Here is a 25,247-nt window from a genome sequence, read left to right on the forward strand (position 1 = left end):
TTTGTTGGACTGATCTTTCAGACTTTAGGATAAAATTATGACCATGGCAACCACCTAGATTTTTACAGTATCATGATTAACCTTTTGGTTACTGTCGTTTAGCCTTTAGGATCAGGTATCAAAATAAATAAAGACAATGTAGTGCTCACAATTGTGCTTTCCTTGAGGCTTCGATACCCTTAAATCTCTGTCACAGAGTACATATGCTGTAATATTGCATGAACTACCTCCACATACATGACATAAGATCAAGATAGATGAATAGCACAGAGAGGTGTTGCGATCTCAGCGGCAAGTTGTGCAGCAAGTTAAGATGCTATGACTGACCCTCACTGCTTGACAGCTGAACTTCCACTTTATTGATTACCTAAGTTTCATCAGTGATGACATTTTAAGCCAAGGGCAAATTGTAACCAGTGAAAATCATAAATATGAGGTAAGTGAGATTAGATTTGTTGGTAATTTCCGTGACATTTGATAGAAGTGGCAGACAACCTCATTTTAATATCTTGTTATAAGCTATTTGGGGTGTTGCAGTAATGAAGTACCTAGTCGATGAAATTCTGATGATATGACTGCTCATGATGATTGCATTAAGTCCAATAACATGATTCACGTCTACAGTAAACCTTATTTTGAAGGCTGTGACAAAATTTAGTGTTGGAGTATTTATTACCTCTTTATGACCTGAAGTTGCCTTGAGTTCTAGATGAAGTTGTCAATTATCATATGAGTCATTTCCGCAACAAAATGAAATGGAGAGAACTTGCTTGCTATATCAGCTTCCAGTCTTCCTTCTTTGCCTTCGACTGGTCAAACATTTACATCATTGGTCCCCAAGAACGTGGCAGTGCGATGCAAATCTTCCTCTATTCCCCATCGCTTTTCTCGGAGAGATGTCGACCCCAGCTGGGCCTCCTCTCGGCTGGCAATCACAGGACGTTCAGCTTGCAGGGTTTGCCTCAGCTATGAAACAGTTGTGTAAGATGAGGTTCTCCTATGGCTTGAACCCCTTACACTTGTCCAAACAGTTGCTTAACATTCCTTATCTCTGGCACAACCAGTGCTTTGTATCATTTCGTCATAAAAATATCCTGTCTTCTCCACCCCCCCAAAAAATCTAAATTTCCACAGGTAACTCAATTTGTATTTGTCTTATTGGTTCTTTTATCTTTTACAGAGGATGCCTGTACTCCAGTGCTGCGTCTTGGATTGATTTGTAAGAATAGACAAATAGCTTGTCTCAAGACCCAAGCGATCTGAGTGTTCCTTCTGATTTCTTAATACCACACATTCCAATCATCACAGACCAGCCAGTCGAGAGTCCTTAACACTCACACAGAAGACTAACTTTCACTGTCAGTCAATAATTGGTGCTATGAGGGCAAGATGAGATGCGTTGCGAGTTCCTTTCCTGACCAATTAGGTGTGTTCCTTGTTGAAACGTGTTAAACCACTTCACACTTCATGAATCACCACCAGACCAGGCCAGGCTGTTCCTGACAAACCTTGGAAAAATCCACCAAAGATTTACCATGTTACCAGCTAGCACTCTATTTTTCATTTTAACCTGATAAAAATATCTCTTCAATCTAAAATGTTCGGGATAATGATGCAAAAAGTGTCTGTTTTACCCCATTACCGGTCATCCTGTGTTCATAATCGGGTAGTTTCAAACGGTGATGATGAAAAGATATTCACCTTATTGTCTCTGGGGTCATTTAGGTATTGGTTAAGGCTAATAGACGGTTTGGTCACGATTTGATAATTTCATTGTTGGTAATATCCGTAACGCTATGGACTGATTATCAGGTATCTCCTCATTGAATACCAATAGAGACAGTGAATCATTGGGTTGAATTTTCTCGGGAATAGTTTTATGTCACTAGAAATCAATCTTATATGATGTTGCTGAGCATTGATTATAGAATAAGGAACTGCTTCTTTTGAGGGGGGGGGGGGGGGGCTGATATTTTCACAAAGAAATCACTCACGAGTGCATGTCACTGCTGGTAAATCTTCAGGCTTACATGTACTTGACCAAATTTCTAAACCATAGAAAACTCTACATTGGTTATTGAAGAAGTTTTGTTCCTGGCCCCTTAAAGAGAGGTTGAAGTTAGATTCTCTGTACCAGAGTGCCAATGCCAGGGTTGGATGAAGTTTCAAGTGTAACCTGATACGGGCTAAAACTCCTCGAGACTGGCCAAATATCTGGATTATTTGACAAATGTGGTGCTGTGGTAGAAACTGAAGTGATAGGCACTGCCATACCAGCCACCTAAGATAAGTCAGAGCAAATGTATAAAAAAACTTTGGTAAGAAATTATACATGTGTCTTTATCACAGGTTTCCCCCAATTTGTGTGGAGCACAAGTCACAAATCTGAGGTGGGATCCCATGAGCCTAAGTGTTGCTCATCTGTGACAAGAGGGAATAATAGAAAAAGTTGCAATTTATAGATTTGTGATATTGCTTCGTCATCTTGAGGTGTCATCAGTGAATCATACATGATCCAATAGAAATCATGGTCATTACCTAATCAGGAGTCCTCATACCCCCAGGGAGAACCCTTGGCACATACACATTCAGATTATGTGGTGACAGCATGTCCTATTTTGTGACCAAAGATGCTTCCTGAAATGAACTTTAAAGCTGTGGTCCCTTGGACATGATTGTCATTGCTTTGGCAAGTAAAAGATCCCACACAGTGGGTAAACTTGTAACTGGAAATGGACTCAAAAATCTCAGCAAAATCTTGTTGCCATAATGATGATGTTGAAGGTTGATACGAGGGATATATCCCTTAGGTACAAACAATTGTCAAAGCAGATGAGTCACACATAGAACGATACTGGCAAATCTGATGGAATTTGTCTCCTTCTGTTCAGATGTAATCATCACTCCGTCACCTTTTAATACAATCTGTCTCGCTTACCGGGTTGGTCATCCTCAATTTGTTGATTTACCGATGAGCCCGATGAGCTGGTTCACAGGGTTGGTCATCGCCAATTTGGTTCGATTTCATGCAATGATCTCTCATGAGTTTACGTATTAGTATTGGTCAGTCCTGATTTGGTATGAACCCTTGATGATCTATGATCGGTTACCAAGTCTGATGGTTGACCAAAGTTCACACATTGGTCATGTTCATCATCAACTTGTAACTCCGACTTGTTACTCTTGATACTGGTCAATGTAGGTTGTGGGTGTTTCTCTCGAAAGGAATGTATGGTAGCACTTAAGATGCTTAAGATGCAATTTCAACGGCATCGAAGCGAGTCGTCCGGGCGGGATTAAACCATCAATTTCTAGAAAATGTGCATTTCGATTCGAAAACCTTACCGATTTATGAGAAAGTGACGTAGTCATTTGTCAAAAACAGCTAAAACATTATATGGTGAAATTTGACACGAGTTACCCTTTATGATGCTTAAACTCATCTCAACTCACCAAGATTGATATTTAAGTCAAACTTTTCTATGGGAGGCAGGGCGGTATTCAGACAAGGTGCGGAAGGGACTACCGAGTGCTCAGATTACTATCAGAATTTGGGATAAGTAAATCGCTGAAAATATTAGAATTGGGATCTTTCCCTTAATATCTAATCAGTGGCCCTTGATGATCTTTTTAAAAAACATAAAAGGAAGATTTGAGAAAACATGCCTGCATCTGCCCGAAATGGTTAATTTAAGAATCCTATGTCCTGGAATGAGCCCCTGGCAATGCTCAAGGCCAACACCATGGTCAGTCCAACTGTCACAACCACCTGCTCCTCCACAATGGAAGTGTCATTAGAGACTTGGGATGCTCAGACACACACATAGAGAATCATCTGAGCTCTTGCCCCAGGAATAAGGCCATCATACTTGTCAAATGCAAACTGGCACTGGGAACATGGGCGTCTTTGAGCTCTGTTTCAAAGTGGGTTGCCGCGCTAGTGCTATGTATAGAGCAGCACTTTGATTATGATATATTGATCAAATCAATTAAGTCTGTCATCTGAAACTTAGAAGGTCATCCAACTGCTTGTCCCCAGAATAATGCCATATCCCTTGTCAAACTGCTGTAGGTACAGGTTCTGTGACAAAATGGTTCCTCTGCTAGCTACTCTAACACCGAAAGCAACAGACATATTCATTGTGGTATCCTGTAAAAGAGAGATTTATCTACATTTATGCTGACTATAAAGTCACGACTAGGCGATGTTTTATTGTTGCTACAATTATTGCGGGCTTTGGAGATGATGCTAAGCTTTGAAATAGAGTTGTTCCGAAAAGGTCACAGAATGCCTCGAGAGACCATCTTTCCTGTCAGATACACTCTGAATGCAATATAGAATTCCCTTTTAAAAGAACTGTTATGTTTAAGGGCTCAGCAAAGTGCACTTGGAATGTGCACTGACCAGAAGTGGTCATTGAGCTGTGCTGCATCTAACCTCGGGAGCATGGCAAAAGCTTCTGTCAAAACATAACAGTTGTCTGTTTAGCCATAAGGACTTGTTTCTTCACAAACAGATCTCTTGCATTAAGTTTATCATTGGTTTGGGCTGTGTGAAAATGGATAAACTGTCGCTGATGACTTGCATTGTTTTTATGGGATGAAGTCAGGAAAAGATGGTGCAGTGGACTTTCCTTTAGGCAGCATCACGAATGAGGGAGACTGCTTTAACAAAAGATAAATGTTTACAAGAGAAAAAGCATTGTTGATTGCATGTCAAAAAACAAAGCTCTTTCATCTAATTGCATTGCCTCTCAGCAAAATACAAAGTCTTGTGAAGTGACCTGCATCATCTCACAAGATAGTAGCAGCCTCCCATTGTCTGCTCATCTTCAGCTTCCGTATCTTTCCTACTACGGGCTATTTATGCCTCCCACGAGATCCATTGCTGCTCGTAAAAATCGGTGAGTTAGCATAGCTAACTGGTCTTTTGACACCAAATATGTGTTCTATTGACAGTACCACACATCATATACAACATTGTTAAGACGAATAAGGAGATGAAATGACCGGCTAGGGGGGTGGAGATGTTCACTTAAAAGTACACACCTTCATAACCTAATTCTTTCTTTATATGTTCCCAGTTTAAAGGGAACTGGAACCGCCGAGCGATTTATTCAACTTTTCGACTTTCACCGCCCAAGAAAGTCAAACTTCCAACTTCCTATTCGAGTTCAGATTTGTAGCTCCGCCCCCAGTGCCCGAGCATGCGCAGTTCAATTTGTTATTATTGAGAATCATGTGAGAATCACGTGAGTCATGCGATCTTTCATTCATGAGTTTTCGTAGTAAATTCCATAGTAGTGACGTCACTCAATGATTGACAGCTAGGCGCCATGTTTCATTCATGCCTCGTTCTGATCACCCGATACGCAGGAAATGAAAACGAGGTCATACGAACTGGCTTGGCGGTTTCAGTTCCCAGTTTTAGGGAAAAGTGACCATTGAAAGGGCTATATACTCCCTGATTTTCTTTCGATCAGAAATCCTAACAACACAGAAAAAGGAAGGGGTGATGCTGGCTTTGGTAAAATTCTCCATATATCATAGCATCACACTCCTAAACAAATTGCCTATCTCTGTTTTCCATGCAATTTGTTTAGGTGCAAGACGATAGAAGACGCTCACTGAGGCCTTTCCCAAGGGATTTTGATTTCTTTTCAACGAACCCGAGGTTTCCAAAGGCACATTTTTGCCGAGATGCCCTTGTCTTGATGCAGTGCCCTCCCTTGAAATTTGAAAAGCTTTGTTGGCCAATCATGTGTGCAATTGGTTATCATGGTTATGTGGGAATACATATGCAGTGACTAAGTAAGCATTGGTGGTGATATGCCAAGGCTTGGTTTACCTTTGCCTTACAACTCTTTAAAATTTACTCTGAACGACGGCTTTTGCTGTGAGTAGTACAACTGGCTTCCTATCCCATTGGCATGCTGTAAAAATTTCACTTCCGATATATCCTTTGTGCCTTTGAAGAGTTAATCGAGCAAAGTTGCTTTCTCACATGTCAATTCTGACGTTATACCGATGATTAAATTTAGTGTCTGTTACGTGAGTGGAACCACAATCGCGAAAAGTCGAGACTTGATATGCTGGAGATGGACTATCATTTAGACGCTGGCCCAGATAGAACACCATTCTCATGATCGGTGAGGGATCCGATCATAGATCATAAATTCCCTTGGAACAAAATGACGGTATAACTCATCTTGGGTCCGTCTGATTTCTACATTTATCATTACTGTTGTTAGCAGGCAAAGTGTCGGGAGAGAGAAGTTAGTGAAACGAAGTATTCTTCTGCTTGGGATTGAGGCGTAGTGCATATCAGTGTTCTTTCTTGATGGTTGCATTTTTGGTCCCGCATTTCCATCTTGTGCCAAATCTTGAAGGTTTTGAGCATAGGATGCAAAACATAGGATGTTAAACTTCATGTCTCAAAATAGTGAAATCCCCTTCATATCCACTTAATATCTTGAGATGGCCCACAAACCATCAAAGACAAAGGTTTAACTGACAGTGAAATTTCCTAATAACACCACAGATTGTTTCAATGAAAATTGTGATTTGTTCGCCATAGGCTGGCTGGGAGGTTATTGTAAAACGTGTCGAGATTGACAGAACAAGTCTTAGTCTAGAATATCTGATGAGGGTAAATCAATTTGGAGATGTCTTATCTGAGAAGCTATGGACTGTCATTATGCAGGGGGAAGGAGTACATGTTAGGGAGTTGAGTTGTTTATCTAATATGCCATATTCAATTTTAATATGTTGAATATTTCCTGGTGCACAGTAGTACATGTAGTTAGAAATGATCTCAAACATGTCAAAATGGATAATCCAAGGTCTTTACATGACTAGTATCGTATTTCTAATCCTGCTCAGTGTTTTATTCTTCAGTTCCGATGTCGCGGCACCCAGTAGGTTTAAAGACAAAGGGCTTTGTTGTTTAACTCTGTTTAAAGCCTTTAATGGTCTCTGGTTGATCAGTAATCATTTAAATGGTCCATTCAAAATACCTTTGTTTCCTTATCTTTTCTATCATGTTCATCAGATTTAAATACAATTTAATGATTTTTTCGCTGTCATCTGTTGTATAGCAGGATAAACTGGTTAACTATAGTGTTCTCTCCTGGGACGTCTATGATTTCAAATGGACCTTACCTTGAATTCAAAGTAGCGAGGCGATTTTGAAAAAGCAATCAACAAAAAGGGACTGCATCTGGCTTGAAGCACCCAGTGGAATTTTTTTTCCATGCACAAAAGTTTTCCACCATGTGTATGCCTCTTGATGATTTCTTGGCTGACTGCTAGTGTTGCTAAAGCAGCCTCTATTGACATTTGATTGAGAATCAAGAAACCGTTTTTCATCACGTATGATCAATGGGGTAAGATGCTGTGGTGAACCTGATAGTACCAGCTAGATCCTCATTCATTTGAACAGAATACACTCCGAAAAGGAAGTCATGTAGACAATGCCAGATTGTGAAAAAGATCACCAGAATCGGCAAATGACTGAACAAACATTGACAATTTTCACAAAATTTCCAGCTTAACCACAAGATAACAACAACAGCACAATTCCTTTTCTAAACTTGTATGATTTTCCTTTACAGTTCCTAATGAGCTCTTCATTAATTAGTTTCATTATACGTCAATGGGCGTAATGAGATGCCCTGATCTTAACTTTAAAAGGGCTGAAGTGTGGCTTCCACCTTGGAGCTAGTTGATTTCATTTCCCATAGATTAGTTCGATTGCCATGTACATTTTCCGCAAATGTGTACATCCTTGTAGAGTGAATTTCACAGACACATGTTGGAATGGAACTATAGCTTGATTTCATGTTACAGTTGATTGGATTTCACCATACATTTTCCAAAAGCAGTGTACATTTAATATATTGAGTGAATTTTAAGTTAGGTTGGAATGGACCCTATATTGGTGTACTAATGAGCTATCCGACATGGCCTAGTGAAAATGGACACCTTCATATGTTGAATTGACACAATTGGCCAAATTTGAGGATGGTTTGAAATTTGATACAGATTTTACCAGAGTACCTCCCAGTTTTACCCTAATTTCTTTACATGGCTCCAGATAAGATGAAATAAGACTAAAACAATGCTCTTCTGATGCAATCCAGATATTTACAATCTACTTGGTTTTAATCCTCCCTGAGTAAACGTCAAACAATAAGTGTTATAATGTGAATTATTCAATAGTTTTTGATGGATTAGTTTGCTATTTCCTAAACATGATATATTGGTTCAAGACATCCAGTTGTGGTTGGTTTGATATTGTTGGTGGGGGGGATGAGGAGTTTGATGTTTAACCCTTTGAACCCTGTGGGCCGCTATGGCAGTCTATATCTTATATCAGCAACAGCCAAGTTGCCGCTGTTGACTGGATATGAAGAGTGTTGGCTAACTTCCTTCAGAGAACTAGCAAAGGCAAGAGCCTCTCTGAGGTAAAAATAACTATGCCCAGCATAAGGTCAGCATAAGTAGTACAATTAAAGCCCACAAAAAAGTAGACTCTGTAGCTGTAATTTATATATTGGATGATTTGGGTGCTGTCGATTATGGATGGCATCGCAATCATGGATCTCCTTGACTGCTTTTAGCTCGTCCTCCATCAGAAGACAATCCGTTTCCTACCCAGATGGATTGACACACAATGAAAAATTCAAAGAACCGATTTCTTTCAATACAAAATTCAGCAAAAACAGAACACAAAAAAAATTCTCATTCGGATAACGCAATATTGGGAAGTAGGAAAAATCAGCGCCGAGGAGGTAATCGAAAACAATTTCAAATTGTTCAAAAAGTGCAGAGGATTTGATCAAAAGTTGTGACTCATGGTCCCCAGAAGGGGAATATAATGAGATTTTTCATGGATATCAAAGCTATTATGGCAGCGAAGTTTAATCTCTCAAAGCAACCTGAACTTTGACGATATTTGCCACCCAAATTCTATTGAGTTGTAAAAGAGCGATTTTAAGGTAAAGAATTTCTCTTCCCTTAAATATTTCACCATGGTGATCTCCTCATGGATGGTAAGCGTGGTACATTTTTTCGCCATGGTGAATCGCTCTTCATGGATGGTAAGCATGGTAAATATTTAACGGTCAGCTCTCGTGAATATTGTACCATGATCTCAATTCCAATGAATCACTGTAAGAGCATTGATGATGGGTATGAAGGGAATATTTGCACATGGTCTTCAAAACCATTCTTTTTATACTTTTTGATGTAAACTGCTTGCTTTTACAAATTTACGATTTCACAGTGTGTGGGATGTCACTCGCTTTATAATATTCAAATCAACAAAGTAAGCCAAGGTTTGTATGCAGACACTGCCACAGCACCTCACATGAATAATTATAGTTCTCATCAAAGCAATCCATCAAATAATTTCAAATTTTCAAACTTGTCATTATATTCTCATAATTCATCGCGTGGCTGACATGAAACATGGATGAAATATTAGAGATTTGTCAAAGGTAATTTTAGGGAGATTTGTCCTCAAATATTGGTTTTGATGTGTATGATATTCAGCAGCTCCTTTCCTCATATTCATGTAGATGGTAGGCTATGTAACCTTTCCAGGAGAAGTCCAAAGGTTTGGTGTAAGTACGTCACTGAGTGTGATCCGCCAGGAAAACCTTGCCTTCCCTTGACATCATGGAAATTCAGGTTTTTCATGAATCATGTTTCCCACAACCCCAGAACAAGATATGAGCAAATGATTTACCACCCTACCATTACTAGCAGATTGTAGAAAACATACTCATTTCCCTTTAAAACTTTTACTCTCATCCCTTAACTTAACTTGACAAAAGGCTATGTTCCTCTTAACTTGAATCTTACAATGTTTCTGACGTCATCGTCATTTTCCAATTTAATTTCATCATATTCGTACAAAAGGAACTCATCAAGATTTATCATTCGTTGATTAAATCAATCATCAAAATGACAATCGCGGTCTTTGGGGACGAAAGTCTTGCCGCGGAGGTGCGACTAGGCAATGAGTCAAGAATTCCATGCATTTCAGAGTAACTTTGATAAAGATTTCATTACAATTTACAGTATAATCTGTTTCCCATTGTATGAGAGACTCAGTCCAACTTAGGGTGACATCAGTCTTGACACCAATTTCCACCAGGGTTGATCCAGCATTTCACATGTTTCATAATGATATCTGTACAGTCATGTGCAGATTGTCTTATTTGCTTGCATTGGTATGAGCCTTGCAATGATGGGCAAGACGTCCCTACCTTTCCGCAAAGCTCGTGATTGGATCATCTTAATCAGTGCTGGTTCTCTACAAGTTTGAAGCATCGGAGATTGTTTATAGTTGGCGTAAATCTTTCCAAATATAGCTGTGATAATTCGATAAGACTGCTTTGATTTGTAGACTTATTTGCCAGTTGTCTGTGGAGTGATTCTTGGCTGTTTGAATAGGCAGAGGGCATAGGTCAAGAGTCACTTGTCTCGATTGGCCCCTGAGCAAACCTGCTGGGTGATTAACCTTGCTAGTCACTGGATGGTCAAATGGATTTCAGTGATTTCAGTGGTTTCTGTGTAGTCTGCTCCGTCATGATACTTGTGATGCAATGCCCCTCTCCATGTACGGCACTGTATTGAAGGGAATCGGAACCAATCTATCCCTTTCATTGCAATTGCAGAATAGCCTATTTGGTGCAGGTGGTAGGGCAAAATCAGAAACATACATTGAGTTGAGGTATGAGCGTCAACTAGGATATTACTGGCTCTATAAACAATAAACAAACTAAAGCAAGAGGTAACTCGGGACCCCAGAGGAAACCTTGACTGTCCAACAGAATCACCTTCTCTGTGACATGAGTACACCAGGACTGACTAGGAATCGTACCCGTGACCTCAGAGGTGACGAGCGCTGGTATTTCCACGGCACAGCCCGTTGTAAGGTTGGTTTGCTACAGGTGTGCTCTCTGGCAAAATGGAGTCTGAAAAAACAAACCAATAGTTTTATGCAAAAATCGTCTATTAACCTGTAGCTCTCTTCAATCTCTACTTCATTTTCCTTTAACGACCTCGACATTCTAATTTAGCTCGCTAAGAATTAAACGTGCCAGTCTCAGTAATTATTTCAGGGAACTTCTCCTTGGGGACTCGATGATGATTTCACCGAGGATTAATTTATCATTTGGAATTGATTTTAGAATACTGATTCAACGGTGAATTCCAACAGAATTGAACATCTTGAAAGAGCAGTGGTTTCTTTCCGAAACCACAGCAGTCAAATTAAAATGAATGGCACAGGCAAGAGTGCTGTAGCAGTTGGTCCTTATTGGCATGCTGGCAGGGTTGGACGAATAGTGGAAGGAGTTAAATTTCATTTGAGATTGGGAGTGAGATACAGTTGTTATGGTTTTGGCTTTGTGTAGTTAGAGTTGCACTTTTTCCCGACTGTTGACCATGCTGTTTGACAACAGTGCTGTCCCAATGGCTGAAGAATTTGACAAGAAAGCTTTCCCTTTTCCCTGCCTCCAACCATCAAGAGTTAAAATCAATATGCCTATTAACCTTCCTTGACCAATGTATTTAGCTGTGTTAAGAATCTTTTGTGCCGCCCATCAATTATTCACAGCTACAACCAGCTTATATTGCCCTTATTCGATTTTCGTGAAAATATTTTCATTTTGCCGGCTTGTCATGTTGTCAATAGAAAGTGAGTTAGTCGCCTGCGGTTAAAACACTTCAGAATAATGTCGAATGTGTTCGAGGCTGGATGAGGTGTGGTGGGTGTAATGTATTTCACACCTAATTGAAAAGCTTGCCAGTTTCTGGTTGAATATAAGATGAAGTGCATGTTTTCATTTTTTCCCTGCAGGGTAGGTCAGATCTGCTGTGTATCGTTTACTGATAAAATAAGAAAACCAATATCGAACTAGTTGTTAAAATTTGAATTTTCCAACTTTAATTTCAGGAGAGGTTTGTCAAGAAAGGCATTACTATTACTTTAGAATCCGATTTTGTAAGACATGTTAAAAGGGTGCAATTCGAAGGGCAATTCCTACTGAAATCTCACGGAACTATGTGAATATTTTTTTGTGGCATTCATGATACCGCTTCAGCAAAACATCTTGTGAGCTTGAAAAAGTCACAATTAGGCTCCATCATAGCTATGTCAATGGTCCAAGTGTGGCTAGTTCAGTGATCAACAATTGTCAAACACTGTTTCCACTCCTTCAATATCAATTACCATTAAGTCAAGAACACTGCAAGATTGTTGAATTTCTCTTATTTACCTTGGATGAATAATAGATACGGCAAGAGGTACCTCTCAAAGAAGACTGGGCATGCCTTTGTTTTCTCTCTCTGATGGTGATGAATATTTATCAGGAAATGATCGCGATACAATGCTGCCTTCATGTGACGCAAGAAGCCAGATTCTGGCTCCGGCCAGCTGAGTTTAACCCTTTCAGGGGCAAAGGTTACCTCAAAGATCTGCTCCCGTGGGTGGGGGATTGAGGCATGTGGCCACCTACACACCGCAATGACTAAAGCATGCCATAGACATGTCATTTGTCTGACAGAGAGATGTGATATTTATTGCTGCAATGAGCAATAAAAAGCCTGCCCAAGATGGGTGAGAATTGTGGGGAAAGACAGCCAATGACACTACATGTACCTTTCCAGTGATCTAAGCAAGGCCGATATGGCTTAAAATATCAAACATACCCGGCTAACATGGCTGAAGAGAGAGAAATAACACTTGAAGCTGATATTTTTAGCCATTTGAAGTGCTTCTGATACAAGAAATAATGATCCCATCCAATATCAATCAACATTAGGTAAAGAAAAACCACGAGATTGTTTAATGTCTGTTATTTACCTTTCATCAATAATATAGCAACCAAGGGCAGGTGCTGAAGAAAGGAAATGCCTGTTTTGTTGTTTTCCTGCTTCCCCGTCCATGAATATTTTATCCGTGTCTGACAATGACCAGCTATAGTCGCTGTAGCCAGTGTAGACTTGAGGTTGTGGAAGTCAGCAGGTCAGGTCAACAGAGAGACAGAGAGTAGCCTGCACATTTAAAACATGTTTAAAGGAAGAGTAGTGGATGTTATTGCAGGGCCAGCACTCAATTTACAACTCTAGAGGGCAGTGTTCCTCAATGCATGTGAAATTGTCTAAGGCCTTTTATCAACTTCCCCCCTTGTGCACTCGAATTCGATATTGCATTGGCAATGCCAGATCACATCGATTGAGAAAATAAACTTGTCAAATGAGAGATAATTAATTGATCTCCTTGGTTGGGGAGAATGCCTTTTTGTCGTCATCTGTAGAGAATCGAAATTATATTGAGCATTTGGGATAAAACTAAGCAGTGATTTGATTATGAGCAATGGTATTGTTATGTTTTCGAGATTTATGAGGCAAATGCAACATTAAACTTTGCTAAAATTTAAACCACTACCATTTCGGTTGCAAATGCAAAATGTAGTCTTCTGCAGAATGAAAATGAGCATTGGAAAGTTTTGGCTTTGCTAAGATTAATTTGTTCAACAGTATATCTCTTTAACTTCCAACATTTTTAAACCAAAAGATGTATTGCTTTCATGTCTGTGATATTTACATCTAATGTTTGTCATGTTTGTTTGTCTCTGTCTCAAAATACTGTTTTTGGTAAACAACAAAACCATCTGTATATTGTCGTAGGTATGAGTGATACAATTGATATTTGCTTATGTTTGTTCCCTCCCTATGACATTATCAGTACCAAATATTGTTTTGGTAGACATCCACTCTTCGAAACGAATGCTTTTGATCTTTTCCAAAACCATTCTATCATATCTAATTGTTTTTCGAAAACCCTTGATGGCTTTTCAATAGCTCAGATACCTTTGTTTCTATAAACAGTGTGCAAAACAAGACAGTCCTCCCACAATCCACATGTCTCAGTCTGTCGGCGTCAGTGAAATTTTTAACTATTGATCGTGCTATCACCTTTCCAGTATCCTTGTCACCAGCCCTGACCCTCCACAAACTAACTATTTACTTATGTTCTGACCGTGACGAACATGTAAAGACAAAATCTTCAGATAGTTCATCTTTCCATTTCCCTACAGTTTCTATCACCTCACCATGAGCCCAGACACCCAACGACACTGAACTACGATCCCATCCCGCCAGACATGTAATAACACCATCATCATCGCCGTGGCAGCACTGTCACCAATGTAACGTGAAAACCGACACAGCATCATAGACGCTTGACAACGATCGCTAGATCGCTACCACTATCAACCTCATTGGATACAACCTTAACTTTTGCTCGCTCTTTTTCCTAGGATAAAATGTAAGGGGAGAAAACTATTTTCTCGTTATTAAGGACGTCCTGCCTTGCACTAATTAATCGTGGATTAGGGATATATTAATTACTATAGAAGGTAAGTGACTTTCTACTCGTTAGAATGTGCTTGAGTTTGTCTCTTCGTTACCTGTATTGCCGGCATTGGTTTCCGTTATTGGTAATTCATGTGAATTGGTATTGTGTGTATCTGTGTGCTATTGGAATAGGGTGGATATTGTATCTGTTATAGGAGTCTTTCTCTTCATGTGGTCAACACTTTCTGATCTGTTAAAAATAGCATCAACATGAATCTTGTCGCTTTCAAAAGTTAAAGTACCAAGAACGCACTTGAGCCTTTTGTTGACTGTTGGATGCTCTATTCCTTTAGGGACATCATTCAGTGCATGATTGGCAAAAGTTGGAAATTATTTCTAGATTTTGTCTGTTTGTGAGTGTGCAATGTCTGGATTCAAAAACTCCCAACTTCTGTCTATCGAGGCGCTAATGTAAAGTCCTTGCATCCCTATAACACTGAGGTGAATAATTTCTAAGGCTATGCTTTGGTAAATTCTATCAATTCATCAGCAATCTTGTTAGAAAGATATCCATACTGCTTCCTGATAAAGATGCCTGAAGCTCATTCTAAAAAATATCATATTCATAGTGAATTACATTCTAGTAACATTTTGTTGACTGTTTGGTAACAATATGAAATAAACCGATGCAATTTCCAATAGAAAATATTTAAAAGTGCTTCTAAAGTATACACAAGTGGATGAATCGATGTGTAACTACCACGCTATTGTGAAGGAAATACTATAGGATATTGTGTCGGTTTCTGTTGCTTTATTTTTGGTATCAACACGAAAGAGAAATGTTTCGCAGATACACATGAAACAATGATTTGCATGTGCATTCATCTGTTAATGCAACACATGCAATTGTTGGATATAATACTTTTGAGTGGATTTTTGTTTCTTTATTGTTTTTGAGTGGACACTGAAAATGTGAGTGAATGGAAGTGTAGAGTCATCATTTCATTGCGTAGATTTAGAAATATTGGATTACATTATGATGTCCATGCTTAATGTATTTTTCCATCGGCATAGATGAAAGAGTCTACACCCTATAGTTAAGGACCTCGAGTATAGCCTGAAATGTATCACACATACCACATGGCAATGCAAATACAAATCACTAGGATTATAAAATTGTTGGGTAGATTTTTTGTTCCGTTTGTTGGTTTTGTGAGAGAGATTGGAAATGTGAGTGAAAGAGGGTATAAACAAGATAGATTCACTGTTTTATTGCCAGTGCAGCTATATCAACACCAGAAAAACCCGACCAACGCCGTCCGATAGAGGCCGCCAGTGTAATCAGTCACGTGCCGCCATTGACGAATCAGCTCGCAGCAATCAATCACAATGGCAGCCTCAACGAGACGGGGTGTATTCAGAGAATTACCTTCTGTGTGAGGACACCTTTGAGAGAGGACAGCATTATTTGGTCCCTTGGTCTAAATTGATATCGTATTATACCGCGGAGACACAATGTACCTCAAAAGTACGGCTGACGCTCGCAGTATGTTTTGGCTAAACGATCGTACGTCTTGTGTTCGAGGACACAGGTGATCATAATCAGGACACCTCTTTATTTAGGACAGCGTCCCTGATGTCCTTGTTTGTATGCTCCCACCTGATATGACTGTTCACCAGAGGATCTAACAAATTTGCAATCAAATTACTGGAATGCCTACATCAATTTCAAACCTGGATGCCAACAAGACCAACCTCCACCCCACCCCACCCCCACCCCACCCCCACCCCCAAGGTAGGAGAGGCCAAGACCACAGTACACCCCCCACAAAATGCCCAACTTTTTTACATTAGACAATTAGATATAGGAAAGCTACCATCAGTAATAAACTTTGGGTGCAGGGAAACTGGACTCATGCAGTCATGATTAGCATGATCATCAAGTGAAAAATGAATTTTCAAACTTCATTTAAAATCTAGAGTGAAAAATTTAAATCTCAGTAGTATCAGAATGATGGTGTTTCACATTAGCATGAAACAAGCACGATTTAAAACTAGGTATATTGCATAGATCAACCCCCCAAGCTCCCTAGTGACCCCCTCGCAATGACCAATTCAATTTTTTGCTGTCACATCATTAAAACCTCCAATTTCGGCATGGAAGTGGACAAAGAAAAAAATGTTCCAAAACACCAGAAGCAGTGTTATTATGACTCTAGATGGTATTGCCCTCTCGCGGATCTATCGGCAACTAAAATATTATCGCTAGAAATGCCAGTTTTTGAGCCGTAAAAACGCCTCAAAGGCTTATTTTCCTGATTTTCCCTGTTTGAACTTCATCAATGCATGCAAAGCGGCGGTACAAAGGTGGACAAAGGATTTTTTTGACTAAATTCACTGAAATTTCGCACAGTATTAGCTAGACATTAGAGGAAACCAATGGGCTATCGGCAAAGTGCGTAATGCTCCCCACCGCCTGATTAACTCTTCTTTTTGAGATTGCCCTAAGCTAAGCGCACTACTGCGTTGATCGGCCGAGATGGTAATTAGTGCGCATGCGCAAGTTCGAGGTCGGGGATTTCTGGTATTGTTGAATTCTGCTTTTGCGTACATATACTGTATTTTTGGCATCAATGTGAATAAAAAAATTTACACGCACAAACTATATCAGTATCTCTCAATACTACTAGGATAGTGAAATTGCTGTGCGGATGTTTGATACAAGTTATTGTTGCGTTGGTTTTATGACGAGATGGAAAATGAATGAAAGCACCAAACTACTATGGAGCAAATGACAAATGTAGCAAATGTGATGTATTATTGGATGATTGTTCTGCATAGATATTAGTGTAACTGAAAATAAGAGTCAGTTGTGTATTTTTTTTAAAGATTTATGTGTGTTAGAAAATATAGAAATTTCTCCTGCTTCTCCTGTTTGACACATGAACCAAACAGCTAAAAAAAACTCTGGTAATAATACCAATAATGTTATTGGCTGTAATGCATTGTGAAGTGCAGAGATTGCCAATATCAGCTCTGTGGCACAAGGTCTTATTTCGTCCTCTATTATTCATGATATCCTGTTGAAAAATATGACTATAGCATGTCAAGTTTTAAAATGTAAGGTTGAATAAGTTTGTTTTCGGTCCATTAACTGGATGTTGACATCTTATCGAGGTTTGTCATGTAAAGTGGAAGGGGTACGCTGTTCGTGTTGACTGGTGCCTCGGGAAGAAAGCACCAGCTATGGCTTTAGGCATGGTTTCTCTTACTTATTGTGATTAATTACTACATTGTTCATAACTCCATTTATTCATACATATCATGTGTGCTACATACTTACTTCACCATCTCCCTTAACTACATGTACTGAAACATTGCCCCCTGTACTGAAATATACTGTCAAATAGTCATACGTATGCAAATACATACCAAATAATATCCTAAAGGGTTTTAAGCAACCTTACGTCGCTACATACACTTTTCCTCAAGAAATGTACATGGAATTCTGCTCATCTTGTTATGGAATCGACATATTATAGAAATAAATATATGAGCAGTATGTATACATAGATGTTTATATCAAATATCAAAAAGATTCCTTCAATAAGATATTCAGTCACATTGATTCATTTTCGATTTTTTCATAATAGATGAAATTTAGCGTGATGCCCTGAATAAGGCAAAATCAAATGCTGTAGCAACTATTATTGACAATATTTATACATGGTTACACTTTCATAAAAAGCTAGCTTGCTATACTGTGTAAGTGCTCCAGTAAATACATCTAGCATTGAATGCATGTGATTGAAGTTGATGTGATGTGAATTTATACATGTTATAGAGGATTTGGCACAGCAGCTATTCAAACTACTTTTCACACTTTCACTGCCGAGAAAATGTACCTTCTCATATCCTGTTTAAAAGTCCTGCGCAGATCAGTTGGCTAGATTCGGCCCGATTTCCCTGACTTTAGGGCCTGAAATAGGGTTCTATCAGAAAGTTATGTACGACTTGATGATGAATCAATTTCCTTGATACCGACTGAGGCAGGAAGCGCATTGTATTACCTGTATAAAATTTGTTCTAGCTTGTTGACTTATCCATGTTTTGTCTAGCAAATTTCTTGATGACAATTCTGACTTGACCCAAATGGCAACATAAAAATCGTCCTTCTTAGCTCACCTCTTAGCAGAGGTGAGCTTATCCCATACCGTGGCGTCCGTCGTCCGTCGTCGTCGTCGTCGTCGTCGTCGTCCGTCGTCCGTTAGCAGGGCACGTTTCGTAACTGTTAGAGCTATTGAGTTGAAACTTGGTACACATGTACCCTTATGTAATGACACCTGGGAGACCAAGTTTCGGTCCGATTCGTTTCATGGTTTGGCCACCAGGGGGCCAAACGTTAAAAGTGAAAATATGCAATATCTCCCTTAATAGTAGTCGGGAAATTTTGAAAAAAATATGGTAGGTACTTCTAGCAAAGGTGCATCATATATCCTCCGGGTTTTTGATTTGACCTCCTTTTCAAGGTCACAGAGGTCAAATGGTGTAAATTAGCCGTTAGGATGTAACGATGGCACGTTTCTAAACTGCAATGACTATTGATACCAAATTTGGTACACATTTACCCCTTAGTCAGGTGATCTCAGGGACCAAAGTTTGGTCCAATATGATTCACCACTTGACCACCAGGGGGCAAAATCCAAAAACCTTAAAAATGTGATAATTCCTTAACTTCTTGCCCGATTGCCACCAATTTGATATCATGGGTACATCTAACCACCATACAGTATATGTCACACAGGTTTTTAATTTGACCTTCTTGTCAAGGTCACAGAGGTCAAATGGTGTAAATTCGCCGTCAGGCCGTAACTATGGCACGTTTCTTAACTGCAATGACTATTGATCACAAATTAAGTACACATGTACCCCTTGGTCAGGTGATCTCAGGTACCGAAGTTTGGTGCGATCTGATTTGCCGTTTGGCCTCCAGGGAGGGGGCCAAATCCTAAATTCTTCAAAATGCCATTATTCCTAGTAATGACTTGCCCGATTGGCACCAATTTTATATCATAGGTACATCTGATTCTAACAACCATTCAATGTGTCACCCGGGTCTTCTTTGATTTGACCTACTTTTCAAGGTCACAGAGGTCGAATGTACTGTAAATTGGCCATTTTGGGGAAATTGTAATTGCTTGGACCTACATCAAACCTAACACTACATGACACAAGACCATGCTCTTTATCCATCTTTCCTCCACATGAGGTGAGCACAATGGCCCTGGCCATTTCATTTTATATCACTCGTAACAGTCTCAATTCTTCTTTTTCTATTCTGCATGTTCTAGACAAATTTCAACCAGTCGGAACCCATCTCAGAACCGATCTCAGAACAACCACTGTTCCTGAGTTCAGAGTACCATGACTGTTAAACTGTGATTCATGACTTCACTAATCAAACCTGCCACTCATAAGTGGCATTACCCGCTTCCTATATGCGTAGAATCACTTGTTGGTTTAGCGTGAACGTTAGCCGGTAAATTTATTGCGGGGCTAATTTCTCCGCTATGGATACGGCTAGGGAGTCAATCAGTCATTCAACTAGTCCGGCTGATGCTTCTGTAAATTTTCAATTAATTCCTTGACGAAATGTCGGCAAAATGGCAACAGGGGGTTTAAGTTTTCTTCACGGGAGAGTGATAGATTAAGACAAATATTTGGTGAAAATTCACTGAAATAGGTTTTTGAAAAACCATTGTAGAAAAAAAGGGAATTGATTTTGCTCTGAGAAGACACACAATAGAATTACATGTATGAAGTGAGGGTGTTAAAATGCTACTGAGTCTACTTCACCGCAGCTAAAATCTTCATAAGACTCTACTCTACCTGCTGAGAGAGCCTCTCTAGCCCAGGTCAGCATTCTGAGTTTGAGTCTAACATCAGTCTGGCAAACCTCAACGTCGACTTCTGAAAAAATACCTGAAACAAATTTGGCAGCTCATCTTCATCTTCAATCTTCATTGATATTGCTCTTGTCCCTGCTGACAAATCCCCTCTAACCCAAGTCAAAATCTCTCTACAAATCTCTGAATGCTCCAAATCATCGACCGCCCTAATCTGCATCAACCTGAGTTCAAGCATGAAATAGTAAATACATATCACCAGACATCTCTGTAGACAAATTCAATGAGATTTTTCTCGATCAATCAGAAAATATGCAGCATTGCGTTACATCGCGTGGAGTGTGTGCATAAATAGCACATGTATGCTACGAAGCCACTGCCCCGAGGCTGGAAGATAATTTTCAAGCGGATAATTTTTAATAAACAGTTATGAAAAGCATACATTTATGAGAATTTTATCAATGATTTTTTTGCGTACGTTTTCATATTATTGGTTTTGGGTTTTGATTTTGCTTCAGCTTCTTTATGACCTTTTGGTATTTATGATTATGTTTTCAGCTTTGAATCATTAACATGAATAATTTTCTTTCCCAAATCTGCTGAGCTTGGTTGTGTGAAACTAAATAAAAACCTGCTTGCATACTCAAACATGTTGAAGTGTTCCTACCATGACAATGCAGACAATGGACATGATGAAATTCAACCAGCACTATGAATGAAATGTAATGTAATAAATTCTGTGTTTGATCCCAGTTGTGATCTTGTTTGATACTGCCAGATGAAAGTGTGAACATATTTAGATAGGATATGTCAAATACTTGAAGAAAGTGGGTTATTGTGCTGACATCCCATAACAAATGAGGCCCAGCCTGATTCCAATGAGTAACTTCAGCCCAATCCCAATGCAATCCATTGCTTGTCCTTCTTAAGCATGTTAAGTCAGGCCTGCAGCCCAAATCCCAACATTGACAAGACTGACCAATTTAGGCCCATCGCAACATCCTAAAGAGGACCATTGTTTAATCCTTTCCTCCCCGTCTGAAAATTGTTTGGAATGTGACTTATAAGTTTGGGGTTCCATTGGTACAAACTCTGCTCAAAGGTCCATCCAGTGTTGTCACATTCTCCAACCATAGTCAGGGAGCTTGTTGTCATCACACTTGAGACACATACACGTTCACTTGAATACAGGTTTCAGATCCCTGAGGGCCAGTAGCTTGCACTTGACTGATATACAAGATAAATGCCATCGGGGAGCTAAACCATTGGGTTTATTAAGTCCTGATCGATTTATTTGCCCCTGGTATGAACTACTTGTACACTTTTAGAGAGTTCTAGAAAATTTAAGTTCCACAAATTAAGTTACGTCATGAATATAAATCTAATGTTGACATTTTGTTGTATGCATGGTTGATTTTATTGATGATTGATGATAAAAGGCGGGGGCCTTCTCTTCTACATGAGCAACAGTCAAACTAGTAAATCAAACTCAGAGGTAACTTGTGTTGCAAAGTCACATTTAACATGCTGAGGTCCTTGAGCTTGGATGTGCTTGATAAATTGTGCAGTGTAAATCATGCTAATTGAGTAATCATCCAAATCACTTGTCATTTCAAGTGGTAAATCATTACGGTTTTGATTAGAAATCGAATGATGATTGGCTTCCTCTTAGTTTATTGGTTGAATCTTTCTTAACTCAATGTCGAGCTGAACGATTTTTGAATTCTAAAGGGGAAGCACTGATTCAAGCTGGTGCAGTCATCGATTATTACTAGATGATATATGGGTGAATTGATAGAGTGTTAGACTCCTAGGAGATTTCATTCTGTATCAAACATGTTAAAGAAATGTTGTTCAAATAACCTTTGTTCTGATTTTGAAAGTGGTTCATTTGCAGGATGGAGTATGACGATTCACGGGCGAAGCATCCTTGTGCCAAAGAAATGTATGGCAAGGGTTGTTTTTTAGTTGGCAAAGTGGAGCTACACTAAAGAAATGAAGGTTTTTGAGGTTTTGGAAATGTTATTGGGTTTTTAGCCAACATGAATATGTTCCCCGTAGAGAAGTTTTTCACCAAAGACCTCTACGGTGTGCCTTTATGTGTCGGCTAAAAACGTTTTAAGGTTTTTTTAGAAGCTCCAAAAAACCTTATTCATGCCATCGGGAGCTTGGATGACAATGTGTATGCTCTGTACACTGAGATCGACCAAACCAACCTTGTTCAGCAAAATATATCCGACTAACCCCTAGGGTGCAATGAACCTTCAAAATATGTCTTGTCACTTCCAATATTTAATCAGCTCGACATGTTATCGACTGAACGAACTGCTCAATTGAATTAAAACAGTCGCAAAGAACAGTCCCATGTGGGAGTACTACATGTCAAAATGCCATGTTGAATCAAAGCGTTTTAATGGATTTATGCAGGGAATTAAAAAAACACAACTTTGGTCAGACCAGTGCGAGACTCCTGGTCCTTCATGTTGGGGTTGGTGATGTGTAGGGCTAAACTACTACCCTGCTATTATATATATATATGTAAAAAGCACCACAACTACAGAAACATGGAACATGGAACATGGAACATTTCAAAGAAAAACTCATCTGCAGAATTGAGGCAGCAGCACAAGTCCATATGAGGCAGAGGAAGACTGTTGACAACCTATTTCCAGATGATGCCGACTGGTAAAAATTGGTCATACATGTGACAATTTACTCGACAGCATTTTGTCATCTTCATCAAAGAAGACACCCTCGCATGGAAGGGTTAAAGGGCTAATGGTTACTAAAATCTCTCGGGGCACTAAACCATGCTAATAAGTCCCTGGGACAAAAACGTTCTGTCTGATGTTTTATTTGCTTGGTCATTCCAGGAAGTTGATCGTTTGTACCTCAGAAGACCAAGCACCGTGTTTCTTCTCAAAGCTGTCGATGCCTTTTATCTCGGTAGATATTGCCTTGTGGGGGGAACACATACTTCCTGTGACAGATGTGAAGTTCTTTTGTCCAGTTTCTTTTAAATGCGACTGGTTTGTTCGTCTGCCGATTAGAGATGAGCTTGATGAAACACACTGTTCCGAAGAAAAAACTAATTCAAACAAGTTTTCGTTATAAAGATGCATGGTGTGTAGTTGTTATAACTGCCAGTAGAGGAATTTCGTAATAATGCAGACCAAACTTGAACGACATTGACCGAGTTGGTGCTTAATCCGGAGTTGACATGTATGTATATCTCCAATGCAGTGTTTGCTGAACCTGGTTGACGGTGATTGAGACACCGGTGCAAATATCATAACGGTATATTTCTTTTGCTTGATACATGCATCTACATGCTCATTCAGGTCTGGCAGTTTGTCCGAAGAGAATGCTCACAGGGACCTGAAACTTTCAGGTCCTCAAACCTTCTTCAACCGTCCTGTTTATTGGCAGTTAAACCAAACCAATGTATTCAAACTACCGGTGTGGTCATCCACACATATCACTACACCAGTTATTAAATATGATTCTGTCCTTGCATTAGCCAGCGCCCAGGAGCAACAATTTTCACGAGAGTGCTCGGGGACCGGGCGGATGCATCCAGCTTTGTGCAGCGGGGAAAATTGGACTAATTTCATTGCCAGGCTCAAAGGGATAGTGAGAAAAATGATGTGGAGATGGTTATTGAATTTTGCTGAGTGTGGCGTATCTGTGATATAGGAGGGCGATGGAGTTGGGATTTTGAATGCAGTTTGTGAGGTGATTGTATCATTGTTTGATGCTGGGGCTGTTTATCACCAGAGTGCACCATTGGTAAAAAGAGGCGATGGATATTATAGGTTGAAGCTTTCCAAATCCCAATCCCCGTTAAAAACCTTTAGTTTCAGATTACTGCTTCTTCAGCTCACAATGACTAAGCAACAGTTGAGCTATTTGCCTGTGGCTAAATATCGCCTTCTGACTATTGTAAAAAAATAATGACCTTGGTCTCTACGTTATCTCCAGAAAAGTGACGAGCTTACGACATGTCATTTTAAACATCAACGCTACAAAATCAATACTCTGCTTGAATCTCAACAAAGTTAACCCCACCAGATAAACATCATAAACAACACTTTGTGATACATGTAGATAATTCTGTTTGCAGTTGTGCCTCCAGTTAAATATCTGCTTTGCAACATCACAATTAAATATTGATACTGGTTCAATGTAGTTCATTCACATATTGCCATATCAAAGGTCTAGACTTTGACAATTCTAGAAAAATTAGTATTGATCTACTTTGTCAGTCTTCTTGAACCTTTTAGAAATTTTTGTGGAGGTGTTTAATGCGAGCTTCGAGCTAGGCTTTGTGATTGATTCTGTCAGCCAAGGAGGTTTCCATGTTGTAAGAATCGATAGCCTCATCCTAACTGTTATGAATAAACTGGTGATTATCACCAGGAGTGGTGTCAAATAGCCAATACTTAAATGTACAGAATCAGGGGATTCGATCAAGTGCTCAGGGGATGTATGAGGGGAGGAAGGGGATACCTCCCCCTGTGTTCCGTTATATATAATTCCCGTCCCTTGTCTGCAATTAGCAGAAGCATCTGTTTTGTTCCATATGAGTGAACCACTAAAATTGATATTTTGCCTCGTCAACCCTGCAAATATAATAGTATTGCCCTATGCATAGTTTCAAGGTCGAAGTATCAGCCTTGCCGATTTCAGATAATCGTATCCCCACGCGAAGATGCGCTAAGGTTAAAATCAATAGTCTCTTCGTGTCGCGAGGTATTTATGGGATAAAAAGCGATTATTCTGCCTTAGTGGTGTCGAGTAACCAATATTTCAACAGAAAGCATCTCCTTCAGGTGTGTGCTCTGGAGATTAGTAAAAAGATGGACACATTTTACAGGATGCATTGTACACAGATCGATCGTTCTATCAACATAATCAAGAGCAAGAAGCGACAAGGTGGTTAGGCCATCTTCTGATCCAAAGCCAAAA

The 25,247-nt window shown here is 39.5% G+C and overlaps 1 protein-coding gene across 14 annotated transcripts in view; it reads left to right on the forward strand.

The window, feature by feature from the left end:
* The first annotated feature begins 1,342 nt into the window (after positions 1-1,342).
* The window catches only part of LOC135502200 (nephrin-like), a 194,692-nt gene continuing 170,787 nt past the window's right edge, over positions 1,343-25,247 (forward strand). For 12 of the 14 annotated variants that reach the window (XR_010449744.1, XR_010449745.1, XM_064794850.1 and 9 more), the window contains exons 1-2: positions 1,343-1,426; positions 14,337-14,435. The gene's annotated coding sequence lies outside the window, so the exon portion shown is untranslated. Of the gene's footprint in view, positions 1,427-14,303; positions 14,436-25,247 lie in introns of those variants that run through there. The other 2 variants (XM_064794840.1, XM_064794839.1) reach the window with 2 other exon arrangements.

Source organism: Lineus longissimus, chromosome 18, assembly GCF_910592395.1.
Source record: "Lineus longissimus chromosome 18, tnLinLong1.2, whole genome shotgun sequence".
Classification (NCBI taxonomy): domain Eukaryota; kingdom Metazoa; phylum Nemertea; class Pilidiophora; order Heteronemertea; family Lineidae; genus Lineus; species Lineus longissimus.